The 20216-nt window shown below is 42.9% G+C and overlaps 1 protein-coding gene across 2 annotated transcripts in view; it reads left to right on the forward strand.

Moving 5' to 3' along the window:
• Positions 1–475: 475 nt before the first annotated feature.
• LOC311060996 (zinc finger MIZ domain-containing protein 1-like) overlaps positions 476–20216 on the forward strand; it is a 227418-nt gene continuing 207677 nt past the window's right edge. Inside the window, exon 1 of one of the 2 annotated variants that reach the window (XM_084079451.1) lies at positions 476–603. The gene's annotated coding sequence lies outside the window, so the exon portion shown is untranslated. The remainder of the gene's footprint in view (positions 604–20216) is intronic. The other variant, XM_084079452.1, reaches the window with a different exon arrangement.

Genomic DNA, 20216 nt, shown 5'->3' on the forward strand with positions numbered 1-20216 from the left:
TTTTACTCAAAAAACAATTATTCATGATTGAAAAATCAAGGTTATCGTTTTTACTGGGCAAACCGCTATAGATAGTTAACCACTTGAACCCCAGCAATGCAATCCCGGAACGTTCGCCAAAAATAGCCGATCTGCAAGCTCACAGTGCGAGGCTTGAAGATCGGCTATTTTTTGGCGAAGATACGTAGGTGTAGACGGGGGGAAAGGCGATCCAAGTACAGTTGCAAGATCAGATCCGTAAATGTGTCTTTTTTTACTAAGAATACACAGGGTTTAAGCGGTTAACACACAGACACTCAGTATTGTTGAACGACACAGTGCGCTGTGTGCTAATGGCTCCTCACTGTAAAAAGTCCGCGACACATTTTGTGTTGAACCACCAAGCATGGTCCTTTGGTAATAGAATAGCCAATGTAATTTGACACTTCAACTTACTGTGCTCTCTGCTAGTTGATTCAGTTACTCACCCACTGACGTTCAGCCCATTCACTGTGGCTGTGACGAGAGAGAGAGAGAGAGGGGAAGATATTTAAAAAAAAAACACACACACACAAGACCCGAAAAATTATTACGGACTTTTTTTTCTCGGTTAAAACCTGGTAAGTAAAAAAAAAAAAAAAAAAAAACTTCTACATTGATTGTTCTTTATGGGGTGTCGCTAACGTTGCGTTAACCACCTTTTTCGCTCTGGATTTGTTGGGAAGGGGAGAGAGAAAAAAAAGGTTTTTGTTTCCACTTGGCTGAGATTGTTTCTCAACAATAGAGTGGACCACTTGAAAGAAGCGTTTAGGAAAGAGCTTGTCGTAGCCCTCTCTGTAATAAAGACACTGTTTATTATTATTGCTTGCCTACTCTCTAGTCTATGCTCTTGTCTTGTGTCTGTTGGCGATCGGATCGCGGGGATCGGCGAATTTGTGCCCGATTTGTGTTGAAGCATGTTTGGTTTGTGTTGAAGCAGGTTGGTTGCTTGGTTCGGGTTGGTTGTGCATTTCGCCAGTATAACAGATGCCGCCGTTGATCTTTAAGCGGTCGGGTCTCGTTGGCTACATTGTAGCGGGTCTTGTTGGCTACATTGTAGCCGCTGTGTAGAGTTCTGTTGGTGGAGAATGAATCAAACCGCGATATCTCTCCCTCTGTGTGTGTGTGTGTGTGTGTGTGTGTGTGTGTGTGTGTGTGTGTGTGTGTGTGTGTGTGTGTGTGTGTGTTTTGTATACATAATGTCCAAAAGTATAAGCAGCGAATGGTCCTCGTTGAAATCTTGCATCTCTCTCCGAGAGATGCAAGATTTCAACGAGGACCATTTAGCTGCTTATACTTTCGGACATTATGTATACAAAACAACACATGGGTTTGTCTGATCGGTGTTTTCCTAAATGCACTGAAATGCTATGTTGTTGTATTAATGCACGCTGTGGTTCACTGTTGTTAATAAGGCAAGTGGCTAATGTCAATGCATGGGCATATAACGTGTGTGTAATGCACTGTATTTGAATTAGAATGTCTTTCATGTGGGAAGCTGTGTGAGTGTGAATAGCAGATACATAAATATATATGCCGACTTTCCCCCCCATTGTGTGAGATTTGCTATTTCACACAGCCCAGGGTAATAATATAGACTGTATTATGTGTTTCTGCTGTGGGTTAATAACCGCTTCATATGGGTTTAACAAGTTGACTCCCAGAATTCCTGCTGTCTGCATGTGGGTCCATTTGGGACCGAGGGCCTCTCGTATAGAACTAGGTTCCCTTTCATTGCTGTACATCTGTCCAGGAAGCAAAAGAACAGCCAAGTGGAAAAAAGTGAGCCCAGACAGGGCTCCACAAGCTCTCTAACCATTGTCATTGTGTGTGTGTGAGAGAGAGGGAGAGAGAAAGAGAATGTATTTTAGAAAGTCAGCCCAGGTTGTGGTGTGAATAGGGGAGTTTAAGTATTTTTAAGTATTACACAGTCATGCTTGCTCAGTTGCTTTTTAAAACAGGATTTGTGGATAAACACTCGCATTCAAGTGCAGGTTGTGTTGTGTCTCTGTTTGGAAAGAGAGGTCCAGGAGAGGCTTTTTTTCTCAGTGGAAAGTTCATTCTCTGACTTTGTGTGTTGTGTTTTTTGAGCTGCGGCGGCAACCAATTTGCTCAGGTCCAACGCGTATCAGAGATCACTGTCTGTCTGCTGGACACAGCTGTTGTAGGTCATTTGAAACTTGTGTAGTGATAACAGATATAGAGTAGGCCTTAAGTCCCTGCCACTACACAGCCTATTTATTGTCCGGTTCAATATTATGTACACTGACTTCTGTAGGATCTGTTAACAGAATGTTAACAGTGCCGCTTTTACTGGGCTCGCACAACTATAACATTGACAACTGTCACATGCACGTCACATACAGTTTGGATGCCTGGCTTGCACAGTGGGATGAGTTATGATGTCACAAAACTGTCATCTATGACCACTTTGAAACTGGCATCCCCGGGTTTTTGGGCTTATCTATTTTGGGGGCGAAAAGCTTCCAATATTCAAAAACAGCAAATCTACAAGCTCGCAGCACGCCGTGACATGTTGTGACGTGTGAGCTTGTAGATCTGCTATTCTCTGAACATTTTTGAATAGGTTAAGTGGTTTAAGCGCGTGGTCCACGCACATATACTGATGGTTCCCTACCCCTCACTCAAATCCCGACACAGGACGACCTAGGATCTGCAAGTGTCAGAGGCGAGCAATTCTGACGGCATGTGTGATTAAGCGGTGATTGAAACCCTTCTCGTCTGGGTGAAAACATCTGGGGAAACTTCAAAACCCTCAATCAGTTCCTTGATTACAATCAGGATTCAGGGGGTGTAGCTAGCTGTCAGAGATACGTATAGGAGGAGTTGATTTTTCCTACCCCTGTCCCCTTTTCCCAGTTTATTTACCCCATGATGCACCACCTACCTACCTCCTCCTCGTTGGGGCCCCCAGGTTTTTTAGCTCCTGAATAACCATGGCGCTGCAGACCCACACCACCACGCTGACCTTCTTCCATTCAAGTTTGAGGATGTTGAAACACCAGCCGTCAAACAAAAGACACATTGAAACGGAGATCTGCAACGCAGCACGTGCGTCTGGGTTCCTGAAGTAGACCATTTATTAAGTCTGTTTTTTTTCTCTTACTGAGCAATGAAAAGCATCAGCACATAGAGAGAGACAGACAGACAGACAGACAGAGAGAGACAGAGCGAATTAAACAGAGAGAGAGACAGAGAGATAGAGAGAGAGAGTAAAACTGTAAAAAGGACATTCAGGCTGGCCATGTGTGGCACAGCTCAACGCGCCACATGGCCCTTTACTGTTTAGATGTGCGTTTTTTAATTTAGTCAGCATAGAGAAAACAAAACTCTTGCATAATGTAAACCTTGTGTGTGGCTAAAGACTGCAAAATGTAGTTTATTATCAGTTACAAACAAGAACTCTGTGAGAGATTATTTTGTGTGAAGTGCAACCAGTCTGAGGTGTGTGTGTGTGTGTATGTGCGTGCGCGCGTGTGTGTGTGTGTGTGGCACTGTGTGTGGACTTGACAATGGCAACACGTTGTTCGTGGAGGGTGGGAGTTTTTTGCTCTCGTCTTTCCACCCACCCACCACCCGACGACGAGGTGAGAGAGGAGAGCGCTGGGCTGGGCGGAAGCTGGAAATGGCCGTATACCACATGGGAAATTATTCAACTCTCAGATCACGGAGGGACACACAAGAGGCCTCATTACCACCACCGGCAGCAGCAGCAAGCAGCACACTGCTATAGCTAGGCGACCTGAGCAGAGACCAGACGTGAGGATCTCTCTCTATGCTGTGTGGCCACACACTTGCGAGCAAGCACTAAAATATGCTCTGAGATGCAGTCCTTGTGCATTATCCCATTCAATCCGGGAACGCATCTGTGTCATTTTAGATTTCTTTGGCTATTCAAAAATAGCAGATCTACAAGCTCATAGCGCTATGAGCTTGTAGATCTGCTATTTTTTGTGTGCAAATCTTTGAATATATATATATATATATGTCTTATAGTGAACATTTTTAACTCCGATCCCTTGAACAACATATTTTGAGATGGGGGGTCCGCGGCCAAATACATATCATTTTGGGTGGTCCTTGACATGAAACAGTTTGAGAAACACTGATATTATAGCAACATAAGTTTAAAAAAAAAACTGTTAGGATTTAGAAGACATTTGTAGAACCCCCCCAGAAGCAAAGATTTGAGTTAAAAATGTTTGCTTTAATAATATATATATATTCAAAGATTTGCACACATTTTCCATGATTTTTCAAAAAATAGCAGATATACAAGCTCATAGCGCGGCACTCGGTGCCGCGCTATGAGCTTGTAGATCTGATATTTTTGAATAGCCAAAAGTATAAAACAATGGCTCTAGCTAAAAAAATCTAAAATGACACTGTATGCGTGTCCAGGATTGAATGGGTTATAGTGCCGATATACCTTCTTGATGTCTCGACACTTTCCTGAAGCACATGATGTAGCTACGCGTTTTTTTTACGCCCCGAATAACACAGGGGATGATATGGAGATGGTTGTTTTTTTATTGCCCGAAATATTGCCACACCATCTGGCTGCATATCACACAGCAGGAATACTAAAAAGGACCTCTCTGTTGCAGCCAGGCTTGCTTGCAGTTTCTTGGAGCCTTCAGTAAAATCATGAGCATGTTCTAAAAGTGGCTGGCCTGGTAAACAGGGCTGTTAGATGGCCGTGTAATGTCATAATGTTATTGATTTGGCCTGGGGATTCCGCTTGTTGGGCAGCAACTCCCTGAAAAGAACGAGGTCCAGTCGGAAAGCCCTCTCTCTCTCTCTCTTAAGTATACCGACCGTGAAAAGGCCAGTGTGAGTCAGAAACCCTAGTGATCCCTCTCACCGGAGCCCGGAGACTTGTGGTTTGGTGGGGGCTTCACCCGAAGGTTTCAACTCAAGGTCCTTTTTTTTTTGTGTTGTCTTGCTTCAGCAGAATGAACTTCCACACTGACTGGCTGCGCTGGTATGGCTATTTTTCACTGAGTAAGAAGAATGCAGGGCAGCACAGTCGACTCGGCACTCTCTCTCTCTCCATGAGGGAAAAGTGTGTCACTGGGGGAGCTTGTAGTATCTTAACGGTGAACTCAAGTTTCACGGATGCCAGGGCCCCACCATGCCGCTAAACGCCTCATGTTTTAATGTCTTTAGTTTCTCCCCTCTCTTATCAATGCTATGCTTTTCATGGCTGTATTGATTCATTTGCCATGACACAAATTATAAAGGCTTGCACTGTTGTTACTGTTGCCCTTCTTGTACTGTGAACAGCCTTCCTTCCTAAGGCTGGGAGCTTGTCGTTCGGATGGCGAGATTAGCGTTCCGTCCCACACACACACACACAGCACACCATATGCCTCTCTCTCTCTCTCTCGCGTGCGTAGGGTCGCAAGCACTACATTCCTCATGCATGTGTCCGCGAGATTGGTAACGCTGCACCTCGGTGACACACACACAGGCCCCGCTGACATGTGGTGGGTGCAAGATATCCACCAGTGGGAGTTTGAATGGATGGTAGAGGGAACATACTGTCGTACTGTACCTGTCAACTTGGCTGTTGACTGTTAATACACGAAAGCGTCTATTTTCAAAACACGAGCTCAGAGAGGCGGAATCTGCGTGTGTGTGTGTGTGTGTTTGCGTTTCTGTGTGAGAGGGAGATGTACGGAGGAGCGAGGAGGGATGATGGGAGAGGGAGAGGTGCTGGGAGTGACGCCAGACCACAGATCATTTAATCATATTAGAGTGTGCAACCACTCTGTGAGCATATTTAGGTGGTTGGTAGTGGTTGGATGGTAGTTGTTATTATTGCACAGACTCAAACAGCTCTGACAAGGAGCCTGGCAGGAGAGAGGGGAGGGAGATGATGGGGATGACGGTTTGACAGGGAAGAGGCTGGGGCGGATAATTCCCCCGTTTTTCTTATATATTTTTTTGGCTCGATATATTTTCATAAATCTCTCTCTCAAATATATGAATAGAAGATGTTAGCTGTGCGTTCGTTCTTCGTGTCATGGAGTGAGATCAAATCTGAAGCATATGAGATGACTGCAAAAAAAAGTGGAGCCCGCAGAAAGACAGCTGTTGTGTGTGTGTGTGTGTGCTGTGTGCTGTGTGTGTGCGTGTGTGTGTGTGTGTGTGTGTGCGTAGAGAGAGAGACAGAGAGAGAGAGAGTTGGATTTGAACGCGTCTTTTGCCTTAATCCCACTGTTGACTCGTCTTGCTAAGTATTGAGCAGTGTTATTTTTTCTCTTTTGAGGGACCCCTTCTATACGTAATCTCACTTAATCTAATCTATCCCCCTTTGTAATAGAGTGTGAATGATGTGACTTTAGAATAGAAAGCCTTGTAGTGTAAAGCCACACCAAACAGACTGGTTTGCGACGATGCTTTTCCTTTTCCTCGACCCCTCTGGCAAAGCTCTTGTGAAAATGCAAGTGACCTCTGCACAGCCCCCTCGCTTGTCTTGAACAATAGGGCTGGGCTCTTCTTAAGCCTAATTTATGGTCCGTCGCGCGATGGTGTCGCTAGGCCCGAGAACGGCCAAGAATAGCAGACCTACAAGCTCACGCGTGTGTGTGTGTGAGCTTGTAGGTTGGCTATTCTTGGCCGTTGCACGACACCGTTGCACGACAAAGTACGAATTGGGGTATTTACAGCTGCAGCTATGCTAGCGGAGAGAGGGGGGTAACAGAGGAGGTACCTCTCACTTGATTAAAAGGTCTAAATATTTTTCAAAGCTTGGCTCCGTGCCACGCCTGCTTGAAATTAGGGTGAAATTCTTCCTTTTCTAAAGCCTCAATTATCTTTAGGTTCTTACAAGACTCATTTCCAGCCTGGTTTTCTGTAATAAAGAACACATGCTGGTGGTTTGATTACGCGAAGGTAATCGCGGATGATGAACCCTCGTTAGAGCACACTTTTTGTCCACTGGTGACTGTGTGTGAGGAATGGCTGTGTCATCTCTTTAACTACTTAAACCGTATGTACTTCAGTTGACCAGGCTAGCCCCCTAGAATCAAGAGAATCAAGAGGGATTTTACAGTATTTGTCACTTTAGAATACAAGTACAAACAGCGGACGAATGTTGGTGGGACATGTTCCACAGAGTCTGTAGCCCAGTGGTTCTCAAACTTTTTCATGTCAAGGACCCCCAAAATTATATGTATTTGGCCGCGGACCCCCATCTCAAATATTTAGTTCCAGGGACCGCCAGAAGCAAAGATTTGAGTTACAAATGTTCGCTTTAAATACATGTATATTCAAAGGTTTGCACAAATGTTCAAAATGTTTCAAAAATAGCAGATCTACAAGCTCAACCAATGCTGTAGCCTACTAAGTACAGACCCCCATGGGTTCATATCATACCCTTTTCCACTCCTTGTTTCCCCTCTACACCACTCTAGCCGATCTACAAGCTCACAATGCGTTGTGTTGCGAAGCGTTGTTGTGGCCGCGTATTTTCGCAGAATGTTCGCCCATGCCCAAGTATAGACGCTACTAGAATTCATGTGTTTGGTGTTACATAAAAAGACAGACGTACTGCTGGGCTACATCTAATAATACTACAATGTCTGACCCGTTCACCTTCAAACATGACTGGTGTAATGGTCAAGCACTTTTGACATGTAATGTTCATATGCTAAAGGTTAGTGAAAGCACAGCCTGTGCATCACTCACCTGTCTGTCTTTCTAGTCCAGCCACGGGATTTCTGCAATGCCCTCCTGTCCAGAATGTGAGTGATAGAGAATCTGAGAATGGAATATGGCACCACACACACACAGTTGTCCCAGATTGCTGTAGATTGGATTGGATTGAAGACATGTTTGCACTTAGGTTACATGTTTGTTTTTCCGCATACAATAGAGCGTACAATGGCTTCTAATCAGTGGTGTAAAGTGACTAAGTACATTTACTCAAGTACTGTACTTAAGTACAATTTTGAGGTATCTTTACTTTACTGTAGTATTTTTCAGTACTTTTCCTTCTACTCCACTACATCTCAGAGGCAAATATTGTACATGTACTCCACTACACGCAACGCATTGTGAGCTTGTAGATCTGCTATTTTCTAAATATTTTTATACATTTGAAAAACCTTAAATGGGACATTCTGCATAATGAGTACTTTTACTTTTGGTACTTTACGTACATTTTGATGCCAATACTTTTGTACTTTTACTCAAGTACAGATTTTCACTTGTAACAGAGTATTTCTATATTGCAGTATTGATACTTTTACTTGAGTAAACCATTTGAGTATTCTTTCCACCACTGTTTCTAATAATGGCGTGGCTTCCCCTGTGAGTCTCTGATGTCATATCGATGACGTCAGTGTTGCCCAAATATGGAGTTCCGCATGGATCCGGACTGGCCATACATAGCCTGGAGTGACGGTGGATCTGAGATTACAAACCCACCGAAAAACAAACAAGTTGTCGTGGACGAATATGACAAAGATTGAAGATTGACTTGGCCTGCTGGCAACTTGCACAGGAAATGTGTGGTGTTGTGCAAGAGTAGCCGTGGACAGTAGAGCAAGAGGTTCTAGCTGTTCTATTATTTGCCTTTTATTTACCCACTTAGTTATTATATAGGCATTACGGATGAATTTATTTATCAACACTGTCATTGTGTGAATATTTTGTGAAAGCACCAATAGTCATGCCCACAATATTGTCACGACATCAATATCGAGGTATCTTGTGCAATGCATCGTGCCTGTGATATTTGATTTGGTCCATATCGCCTATAGCCTTAGAAGACAGACATATATTATTGTATGAATGGGTGAATGTGGAGTAAATTGTACGGCGCTTTTGGAGAAAAGCGCTATATAAACGCAAATCCATTTACCATTTATCATATTGATGACGTTGGTCTTGCCCAAATATGGACTAAAACAAGTACAGTATGGACACCAGAGTTTGTGGGACATACTGTTGTACATACCGACCAACTCTCCTCTCGGCCGCTCCACCCTTAGGTGCCATGCCCATGCCATAAAAGAAAGCCTAGCGCGATCTGAGATGTTATGTTCAATCTGAAGGTCCTACCCTTGAAGAATGTATGTATATAAACCCGTAATGGATGTATATTTAACCCGTTAAATCCTGGAAACGCATCTACAAATGTCTTCCGAATCGTAACAGTTTTCTGAAAACCGTATGTTGCTATGATATCAGTGGTTCTCAAACTTTGTGTCAACGACCACCCAAAATTATATGTATTTGTTCGCGGACCCCTAGCTCAAAATGATTTTGCTCCAGGGACCCGCCGGAAGCAAAGATTTGAGTTACAAATGTTCGCTTTAAAAAATATATATATATTCAAAGATTTGCTCAAACTTTCACGATTTTTCAAAAATAGCAGATCTACAAGCTCATAGCGCGGCACTCGGTGCCGCGCTATGAGCTTGTAGATCTGCTATTTTTGAATAGCCAAAGTATTAAATAATGGCTATAGCAAAAAATCTTAAAATGACACGGATGCGTTTCCCGGATTGAATGGCTTAAAAATAAAATCTTAAACTAGAGCTTTAAGGGTCTCCACCACCAGTCACAGACTCATGCATCTTAAATGTGACACGCTGTGAAAAACATACGCCGAGGATGTCACAATGCAGCACCCCCAGTGTGTGTGTGTGTAAGTGAAAGGCTTTAAATCATGAATAACCTCCCCAACTATTCCACAGTCTTGCATCCCATAAATTAATTACAACAAGTCAACACTGGGGTTTTTAAAGGAAAAACAAAACAAATGTCTATCAGACAGTGTTGAGATGTTGAAAACAGCAGTTTTATATTGTAGACTGGCGGACCTATCGGTCCCCCAAATTCACCTCAGATTTGACACTGTTAAACTCTTTAGTCATATGAAAAAAACTACTTTAAAGAGATAGTCCACCCCCAAAATGACCTTTTTTCTATCGATTAGTCGGACAGGATTAGTTCGACTGGTAGGCAGCGGTTCCGGTAGGAGACACAAAGGATACTCTTTGTGTCTCCTACCGGAACCGCTGCCGGTCATCAAATTATTGGCTTTTTTTTTACAAAAACAAAAAAAATATCCATGAATTCAGATCTCCATGTGGTGACTGATCGATAGAAAAAAAGTCATTTTGGGGCTGAACTATCCTTTTTAAAATAGCCGATCTACAAGCCCACAATGCGCCACGATGCGACGCATTGATTCCGTTTGGAACCTTTCTGAAGATAAGTTTGAACATTCTTGAAAACTTTAAAAGAAGAAAATCCCATCGGAGGGGCGTTTATGTCGCTATCAAAAAGAACACCGGGAAAGGCTCCTTTGGGGACCATGTCGGACACAGACTGTCGCCCCGTGCCGTCTGGTGTGTCTCTCTGTGTGCGCCGCCCCGGCCCAGAGTAGTTTTGTGTAGGGACGAAACAAACGATCCACACACACCTCTGGTGAGTAATGAAGGTGATCTCTGTGCTGTGGAAGTGGAGGAATTACATTCAACAGAGCCCGCGGGGGTCCATATCTCATTGTTCTCCGACAGGGCAAATTAACTAGGATTTACTAATACACAGGGAATGTCCCCCCACTCAATTCTCTCTCTCTCTCTCTCTCTCTCTCTCTTTCTCTCCCCATCTCCCTCACGTGACTGCATGCTCTGAGAAGAAGAAAAGGGCTGGGGGGGGGTAATCTCTCTCTCTCTCTCCACCAACATTACCCCCAACCCCCACCTCCCCGCTCTATACCCAATAAGGCTGGACCAAATCTCTGTCAAACGCTCTCCCAGTTAGTAGGCCTTAGTCGACATGTAGGCATTAACCCATTAAGACCTGGCAACGCATCTGTGTGTCATTTTTAGATTTCGTTGGGCTATTCAAAAATAGAAAATATACAAGCTATGAGCTTGTATATCTGCTATTTTTGAAAAATCATGAAAAGTTGTGCAAATATTTGATTTTTTCCCAATTTTTTTTGGCGGACATTTGTAACTCAAATCTTTGTTTCTGGGGGTTCTAGATATTTTACAAATGTTCGCTTTAAAAAATACATAATCCAAGATTCTGCCACGAATTTTCACGAATTTTCAAAAATAGCAGATCTACAAGCTCATAGCGCGGCACTCGGTGCCGCGCTATGAGCTTGTAGATCTGCTATTTTTGAATAGCCAAAGACATCTAAAAATGACACACAGATGCGTTCCCCGGTCTTAATGGGTTAAAAAGACAAGCAGATAAAGCCCCCGCTCCGCCCCCGCCCCCCGCCCCGCCACCCGGGCCGGGCCGACGAGCGTCGCGTGGCTTTTCACACAAGAGTGATGTTATTTTAATATCACTTTGCATATCATCTGTTTTTCTTTTGCATGTTGAGCGTGGCAGAGCTAGGGAGATGACCCCAGCTGGACGGGGGTTTATTTGAATGTCAACTGTGGCCGTTCACGTCAATAGTTGTGTGTGTGTGTGTGTGTGTGTGTGTGTGTGTGTGTGTGCCGGGTGGGTGAGAGAGGGAACAGGAGCAGACTGACTGGCAGTTGTTTATGAATAGACAAACAATTTAAGCCGTCTAATTGATACAAAGCAGCGGGTTTTACTTGAGGAAGATAGAATGTCAAGCGGAATGAATTAAATGAAATCAAGCAAAACGCATCTGAGGGGGAAAAAAAGGAAAAGAATGTGTTTTGTTAATTCTTTTTCATATTCTTTTGTGTTTTACCAGAATAGTTAGGCTAAGTATGGTGTAATAATAAGACACCTGCCCACTGCTACTGATGTGACTTATTTTCTATCCTAAACCTATTATGTTTCATAGCATCCTCCATGTAATTAGTATGGAAATCTGTGGCAGTATAGCTATTGCTAATCATGCCAGAAGTGGCTAATGAGTTAGCCTCATGCGTAACTTCCGGTAACCGGAACGCTCGCCCCAAAACACGCTCACCCCCATTTTTTTCCACAGACCGCTCGCCCCCCCCAGCGGTTCTTGTATTCTTGTTTTTTACTGAGGATGAAGGCATAGTTTTACTGAGGTTACGTTTAGGAATAAGGTTAGGTTTAGGGCAGGCATAGTTTACTGAGGTTACGTCTAGGAATAAGGTTAGGTTTTGTCACCGTTTTACTGAGGTTACGTCTAGGAATACGGTCAGGTTTAGGCAACGTTTTACTGAGGTCACGTTTAGGAATAAGGTTAGGTTTTGGCACCATTTACTGAGGTTACGTTTAGGAATACGGTCAGGTTTAGGCAACGTTTTACTGAGGTTACGTTTAGGAATTTCCCCCGGGGCGACTGTGTTTTACGGCGAGCGTTTTGGTATTCTTAACTTCCCTGTTTTGTACTTGACAGTGGATTGCTGGATGAATGGCTGTTACTTGTTGAGATTTGATCCATGCTGTGGTGTGATTTCACCGTAAAAACACTAAAACGGGGGCCTCTCACAAAGGCTCCTCATATAAAGTGCCATGTACGTAGTAATCCTTACGTCAAACCTGCACTCAATATACCACAGACAGAAGAACATGCACCATGCACATATGCGTCTTTTTTCTAAATGCAGTTACATTATGCTCATTGACTTGGGTGGTAGAGAGAGAGAGAGAGAGAGAGCATGCATCATAGGGCCAGCGCTGATACACTAGACTTGACAGCTCTGGGGCAATAACCGAAGATGATAATAGAAGTACTAGATGGAGCGGAATACATTAAGGAACAGCACTCAGTACATTGAGTGTGCACGTGCGTGCTGGATGACCCGGGGTGTCTAGGAGAGGATGTTGAGTGTGTGTGTGTGTGTGTGTGTGTGTGTTTGTGTACATGGGAGGCACAGTATGCGGGTGACTGAAGGAATGGCACGGAGCCATTGTGTGTATCGCTGTCTGTCGTCCTAGTACGGGGGTCGTTCCACTGGTGACTTTAAATAACTGTTCTGTAAACAAGTCCTGTCCATTTCCTCACTTACCCCCATCCGCTGGCTGGCTGACTGGCTGGCTGACTGGAAAATGTACTTGAGTAAAAGTACAAAAGTATTGGCATCAAAATGTACTTAAAGTACCAAAAGATAAAGTAGTAAAATGTTTGAAAATAGCAGATCTACAAGCTCACAACGCGTCGCGATGCGACGCGTTGTGAGCTTGTAGATCGGCTATTTTCAAATAGCCTAGGTATAAAATAGGGCTAAAGTGGTTAATGTATGTTTCATTAATATCATAATTTATATCTGAAAAGTAACTAGTGACTAAAGTTTTCAAATAAATGTAGTGGAGTACAAGTACCATATTTGGATCCGAGATGTAGTGGAGTAGAAGTAAAAGTATTGGAAATTGGAATTACTCAAGTAAAGTACAAATAACTCAAAATTGTACTTAAGTGCATTACTTAAGTAAATGTACTGACTGGCTGGCTGGCCATCCTCCTGGCCCTTCACACAAGCAGAAAAGAAACGAAGAATTGTCACATGCAGCAAGCAACCATACAGTAGATAACAGCTACAGTTGTTGATGAGTGATAATTAATTAGGCAGTGTTTTCGCTGGACATGACATATACACTTGCCATGAGCATGCTCACACACACACACACACACACACACACACACACACACACACACACACACACACACACACACACACACACACACACACACACACACACACAGTCACACACACACATTCGCGGTGGCTATTTATAGGTGCTGATTGCATAAGCGTTTTATTTTTCTCTCGCCTGACAACGGGGTGTTCTCATTTGGTCAGGATCACACAGAGAAAGGCTGTGGCTGTCCAGATTATTTTTACTCCTCCTATAATGGTACGAACGCAAGCGTGCGTGTGAGCGTGCGCCCGCACCTCCGCTCGTTCTTGGCAAAGGGGTCCGCGGCGCGACAGGGCCCCGCCACTTAACCCATTGAGACCGGGAACGCATCTGTGTGTCATTTTTGGATTTCTTTGGCTATTCAAAAATAGCAGATCTACAAGCTCATAGCGCGGCACCGAGTGCCGCGCTATGAGCTTGTATATCTGCTATTTTTTGAAAAATCTTGAACATTTTTGCAAGTCTTTGGATATATATATATATATTTTTAAAGCAACATTTTTTTTACTCAAATCTTTGCTTCTGGGGGTCCCTGGGACAAAATATTTTGAGATGGGGTTCCACAGCCAAATACATATCATTTTGGGGGTCCTTGACATCAAAAAAGTTTGAGAACCACTGATTAGGATTTAGAAGACATTTGTAGAACCCACAGAAGCAAAGATTTGAGTAAAAAATTCGCTTTAAAGAATACATATATTCAAAGATTTGCGCAAATCTTCACGATTTTTGAATAACCCAAAGACATTTTAAAATGACACACAGGTGCGTTCCCGGTCTAAACGGGTTAACAAAAATGACGACGGCGAAAACGCTATTTTTGACCATCTGCTCTAAAAGGAGGCTGTGTGAGGGTGAGGGTGTGTATGTGTGAGTGAGTCACAGCCACTGTGGTGGTAGGTTGCACCGCCATGCACTTGGTGGTGTGTGGAGTGAGAGAGAGAGATAGAGAGAGAGGGTTCTCTCCTCACATGGGGAGAACCCCGTAGGGGCTCCACACCAGCACCCTCTTTTTGTCGCCAGCGTTGCAGATCATGCACCACTGGCCGCTGGAGGTCCACGGCGCGTGGCCGCTCTTACGTTTACAATAATAACACAGAGGGAGAGGGGAGAGAGCGTCTTCTGCAGGCCATAGGGCAAAGAGCATGGGGTTGAGAAGATAGGGTCGCTCTTCTTGACCAGTGGTGGAAAACGTGACATAACCCATTAAGACCTGAGGCGATTCTTAAAAATATTCTAAATCCTAACAGTTTTTGGAAAAAAAAAGAAAACATTTTTTTTTCAAGATTTTTCAAAAATAGCAGATATACAAGCTCACAGCGCGGCACTCGGTGCCGCGCTATGAGCTTGTAGATCTGCTATTTTTAAATAGCCAAAGAAATCTAAAGTGACACAGATGCGTTCCAGGTCTTCATGGGTTTAAGTAAGTATCAATTTAGTATCAATACTGCAATATTGAAATACTCCGTTACAAGTAAAAGTCCGGAATTCAAAATTTACTTGAGTAAAAGTAGAACAGTATTGGTGTCAAAATGTACATACGATACCAAATGTAAAAGTACTAAAATGTTTGAAAATAGCAGATCTACAAGCTCGGTGTGAGCTTGTAGATCGGCTGTTTTTTAAATAGCCTATATATAAAACAGCTGAAAAGTGGCTAATGTATGTTTTATAATATAATAATTCATTTATATCTGCAGATATCATCAATGGTGATCATTTTGGCTATGTACTCGAAACAGCCACGACGCTTGACCTCATATTATAGCAGTAGAGTCATAAGCACACATGCAGCGCAATCGCCGGTTCATTCTAAAAATAAAAAGACACCTGCTCAAGCCAACTATTACTACGCCAGATTTATACTTGGTTTATACTTAGCGCCGAAAATGGCCGATCTACAAGCTCACAACGTGTCACACACGTGTGCAGCGTTGTGAGCTTGTAGATTTGCTGCTTTCAGTGTGCGATACGGACACGCAACTATAGTATAGATATAGTACTAGCACTACAGACTAGTGCAGTGGTTGTCAAACAGTGGTCCGGGGACCACCAGTGGTCCTTGAGGGAGTACCAGGGGGTCCCCAGCGAAATTAGTTAACATAGCGTCACAATAATCTTTAACCCCTTAGCTTTGGCTATTCAAAAATAGCAGATCTACAAGCTCATAGCGCGGCACCGAGTGCCGCGCTATGAGCTTGTAGATCTGCTATTTTTGAAAAAACCTTGAAAAAGTGTGCATATCTTTCAATATTTCTATTTTTTAAAGCAAAAATTAACTGATATCTTTGCCTCTGGGGGTCCATGGCACAGAACATTTTCAAATGGGGGTCCGCGGCAAAATGTATATCAATTTAGGGGTCCTTGGCATGAAAAAGGTTGAAAACCACTGGACTAGTGCCATATTTGAATAGATGCTTTGGAATTGTGAAAGCAATATGTGGGCAACGCTCAGTGACACACTTTTAGATAATGCTACGTCTATGAAAGTCAGGATGAGGCAAATAAGAAAAATGTAATGTGCGGTATGAGCATTTACACAACAAAAAGACGTAACACGTGATTGTAAAAGTCGTGTACGAACAGGGCAACATAGTGGCTGTGACAGCTCTAGACCTGTGGGAAATGGCAACAGATGAATTTGCCCAGAGAGAGCTACTGTACTGTCTGTGCCCAACCCCACCCCACACAGCCAGCCCAGATTAGGTTTCACATTCATACCTATGAAATATAATATATATATGTATATACCGTACAGTATGTATAATACAGTATACGTATACACACACACCGGAGGAAGGGAGAGATGGCACGAGACGTACACTTCCTTTTGTTGAGACATCTACTAGCCTCAAACTCTTTGATCTCACTGACGATGTCTATGTCGGTGAGCAACCCTATCTGGTGGTGTAAAGTAACTATGTACATTTACTCAAGTACTGTACTTAAGTACATTTTTGAGGTATTTTTTTTAACTTTACTGGAGTATTTCCAATGTTCAATACTTTTACTTCTACTCCACTACATCTCGGAGACAAATATTGCACTTTTACTCCACTACAATTATTTGAAAACTTGAGTTACTAGTTACTTTGCAGATATAAATTATTATATTATGAAACATAAATTAACCACTTTAGCCCTGTTTTATATATAGGCTATTTAAAAATAGCTGATCTACAAGCTCACAACGCGTCGCATCGCGACGCGTTGTTGATTTTGTCGCCAATAAAATATTTTGGTAGGTCTACGAGCCGATCTACGAGCTCTCAACGCGTCGCAGTGCAACGTGTTGTGAGCTTGTAGATCTGATATTTTCAGAGCGCAACACAAACATAAAATGACTTCTCTTTTAGTTCTACTGGATCTCTTCTCCACTAGTCCTCCCCTAACAGTCTAGTTTTTATTTGTTGACGAAAGTGTCCATATAGTTTTAGTCATCTTAGCTTAGCTTTTATTTAGTTTTTAGCGGTGCCAGCCGCTACACTTGACTATGTCCGTCCGTATGTCCGTTATGTCCGTTTGAGCCCGGATGTCCGTTTGAGCACGGGCTTTAAACAGCTATAACTCCAGTTCGCAGCATGCCAGCAAGTCCAAATTTGGTATGTGGACTTAGACCACCAATAGGGACGAGCATTGACTGCTGAAGCCCCGCCCCGCCCTATTATAGCGCCACCAGGAGGCCACTGGCTTTAAACAGCTATAACTCCAGTTTGCAGCATGCCACCAAGTCCAAATTTGGTATGTGGACTTAGACCACCAATAGGGACGAGCATTAATTGCTGAAGCCCCGCCCCGCCCTATTATAGCGCCACCAGGAGGCCACTCACCAAAGGCACCGCTTCCTTCACACAGGGTGCGATTTTTATTTAGTTTTCATCAGTGAAAAAAGGTAGTCGACAAAAAAAATGTCGTCATAGTTTTAGTCGAAAAAATGAACAGTGGTAAAGTGCCGGCTAATAAAGGGCTCCTGCTATATAGTGAAACACTGCTGACACATCCATGATGGTTTATAGTGTCTCTGCCTGGGTTTTGTTGGCACGGGGGCTGATCTTGATGAGCAAATTGAAGAAGCATATTACTCGGGGGCCTGCAGAGGAGCATATATCTCTGTGTGGCAGGAGGCAGACACTTCCACGGTGGAAGGGAGGAGGAGATGATCATGTGAGCTGTAATTATATTTATGTTAGGTTCCATTCAATCTGTCACAGTACGTTTTGCTTCAGCCCCGTCATATTGTAAATCATTACGGCGGATTAAAAACCATTGTGTTTGCTCAAAAAAGGGACAGGGAAATAATTCACTTTTGTCCCCCGTTGATCGCCGTTTTTTTTTGTTTGTTTTTAACAGGATATAGTGGTTATAAATATTAACTCTGTAAGACCGGGAACGCATCTGTGTGTCATTTTTAGATTTCTTTGGCTCTTACAAAAATAGCTGATATACAAGCTCAAAAATAGCAGATCTACAAGCTCATAGCGTGGCACAACAAGCTCATAGCGTGGCACAGAGTGCCGCGCTATGAGCTTGTAGATCTGCTATTTTTTTAAAATCATGAAAAGTTGTGAAAATATTTGATTTGTTTTTCTTTTTTTTGGCGGACATTTGTAACTCAAATCGTTGCTTCTGGCGGTTCCTGGAACTACATATTTTACAAATGTTTGCTTTAAAAAATATACAATCCAAGATTTTGCCACGAATTTTCACGATTTTTTGGTGCCGCGCTATGAGCTTGTATATCTGCTATTTTTTAATAGCCAAAGAAATCTAAAAATGACGCATCACAGATGCTTTCCCGGTCTGAATGGGTTAACCGTACCCATATTTCCTGGGTGTCTTTAAACAAATATTGATTGCCGGAAGAAATGGCTGGCGTCACTGTGGCATTCTGCTTTGAAGAGATCTCCTTCAAAAGAAAAGAGCGGGCAAACTTCCAGGAGAGGAGGAAGAATGCTTCAGAGAAAGCCTAGATTGTTTCACAATTGATCCTCAACTTTTCTGCTTTGCTTATTTCCCTGGGATCAAAGCCTAGCGATGAGCTGTGATGGAAAGTTTGACTCTTTCTTCTTTTTTTTTTCTGGGAGAGATGGCTCCTGCAGACTGGTTCAGGGTAGAGTGAGAGGGATTCCTTTGATTCCTGTTGTTAATTTCGATCAGCTGCTCGATGTTAGAGAGCTGGGTAGTGTTTTGGCGGCCGACGTTGTATAAGAAAAACTCTTAATTGGCTCCACATGATTTTCATATGCTGCAAGTGACTTGGTGTCTAAATTATAATAATGATAGGCTGTGTGTGCTGGCTGGTAGCTTGTGTGCAATCAACAATATTGCTCATAGCCAGCCTAATAATTAGATAAATCCCTCCTTCATTAGTCGATGGCGTGAATTATTGTTATTACTCACTCAAATACTAATCTAAAGCAAGTTAATACAAGTGTGTGTGTATATGGATTTAAGTAATACTAGTCAACAGGCCGTGACATACAGTAATGTGAAGTGATTTCTCTGCCAGGCTGAGATTATGGAGGAGATTGTTTTCACCCGTGTGCGTGTGTACAGTTTGTGTGTGTGTGTCTGTCCATGGCTAATCTTCCAAACTACTACACAGATCAGTGTCAGATGGCTTGAGCATGCTGCCATTAGGCCAATGAACTCCAACCTGAATATGATTCAAATTTGCGTCATGTAACAGCCCAAAAAAATGTCACTGATACTTGGGTTTAAAAGTGTTGCCTAGATCGAATTAATTCGATATTAGCTTATCATCACTTGCCTGCCAAGATCGAATTAATTCGATATTAGCAAAAAATTAATTTTTCAAAAAAAATTCAAAATTTCTTTTTTTTTTTTTTTACTTTTTTTTTTTTTTTTTGGACCCAAAGACCAAGGAGATATGAATTTTCGAAGATCTTTACTCTCATCCACTTCCTTGTTAACTTAAAACTTTAAAATTTTGTATCTCGGCTCCTGAGTACTTTTTTTTTCCCATTGAAAAATCTCTGGCATGAATAACAATAAATTTGAAAATAAGTCTGGCAGTCAATGTAACTGGTCAGCCAAATGATTTATCGGCATATAAGTGATATTACACTAATTGTCTCCGCCAGGCCGAAAGGCGAGAGAGTATGTTTTGCACCCCGTCCGTCCGTCCGTCCGTCCCTCCGTCCGTCCGTCCGTCCGTCCGTGTGTCCGTGTGTGTGTCTGTGAACAGCTAATCTCCGGCACCGTTGGCCCGGCGACTGCGAAACTGTGCACACACACTCCCTGGATGCCAAAGCCGAACATCTGCCCGAATCGAATTTCTCAGATTGGCCTGTTATAGCGCCACCAGGAGGCCAATTTGTGCAAAACACATTATTGGATATCACTTCTACAGATTTTGTCCAAACCTCACTCAAATCGTTATACAATATCTCTATAGTCATGTGATCAACACGGATCTGACCGATTTTCCATATTCCATCCTGATTGGCTAATATTGGCTTTCAAAGTTTGCAGGATTGGTTCGTTTTGAACAAAATGCCTCAAAACATGAACACAGCATGCAATTTCCGTGAAACTTTGCCCACACATTCCCACTAGGCCGAGGAAGAAATGCCACCCTT

This window comes from Gymnoscopelus microlampas (genome assembly GCF_963454915.1).
Source record: "Gymnoscopelus microlampas genome assembly, chromosome: 14".
NCBI classification, from domain to species: Eukaryota; Metazoa; Chordata; class Actinopteri; order Myctophiformes; family Myctophidae; genus Gymnoscopelus; species Gymnoscopelus microlampas.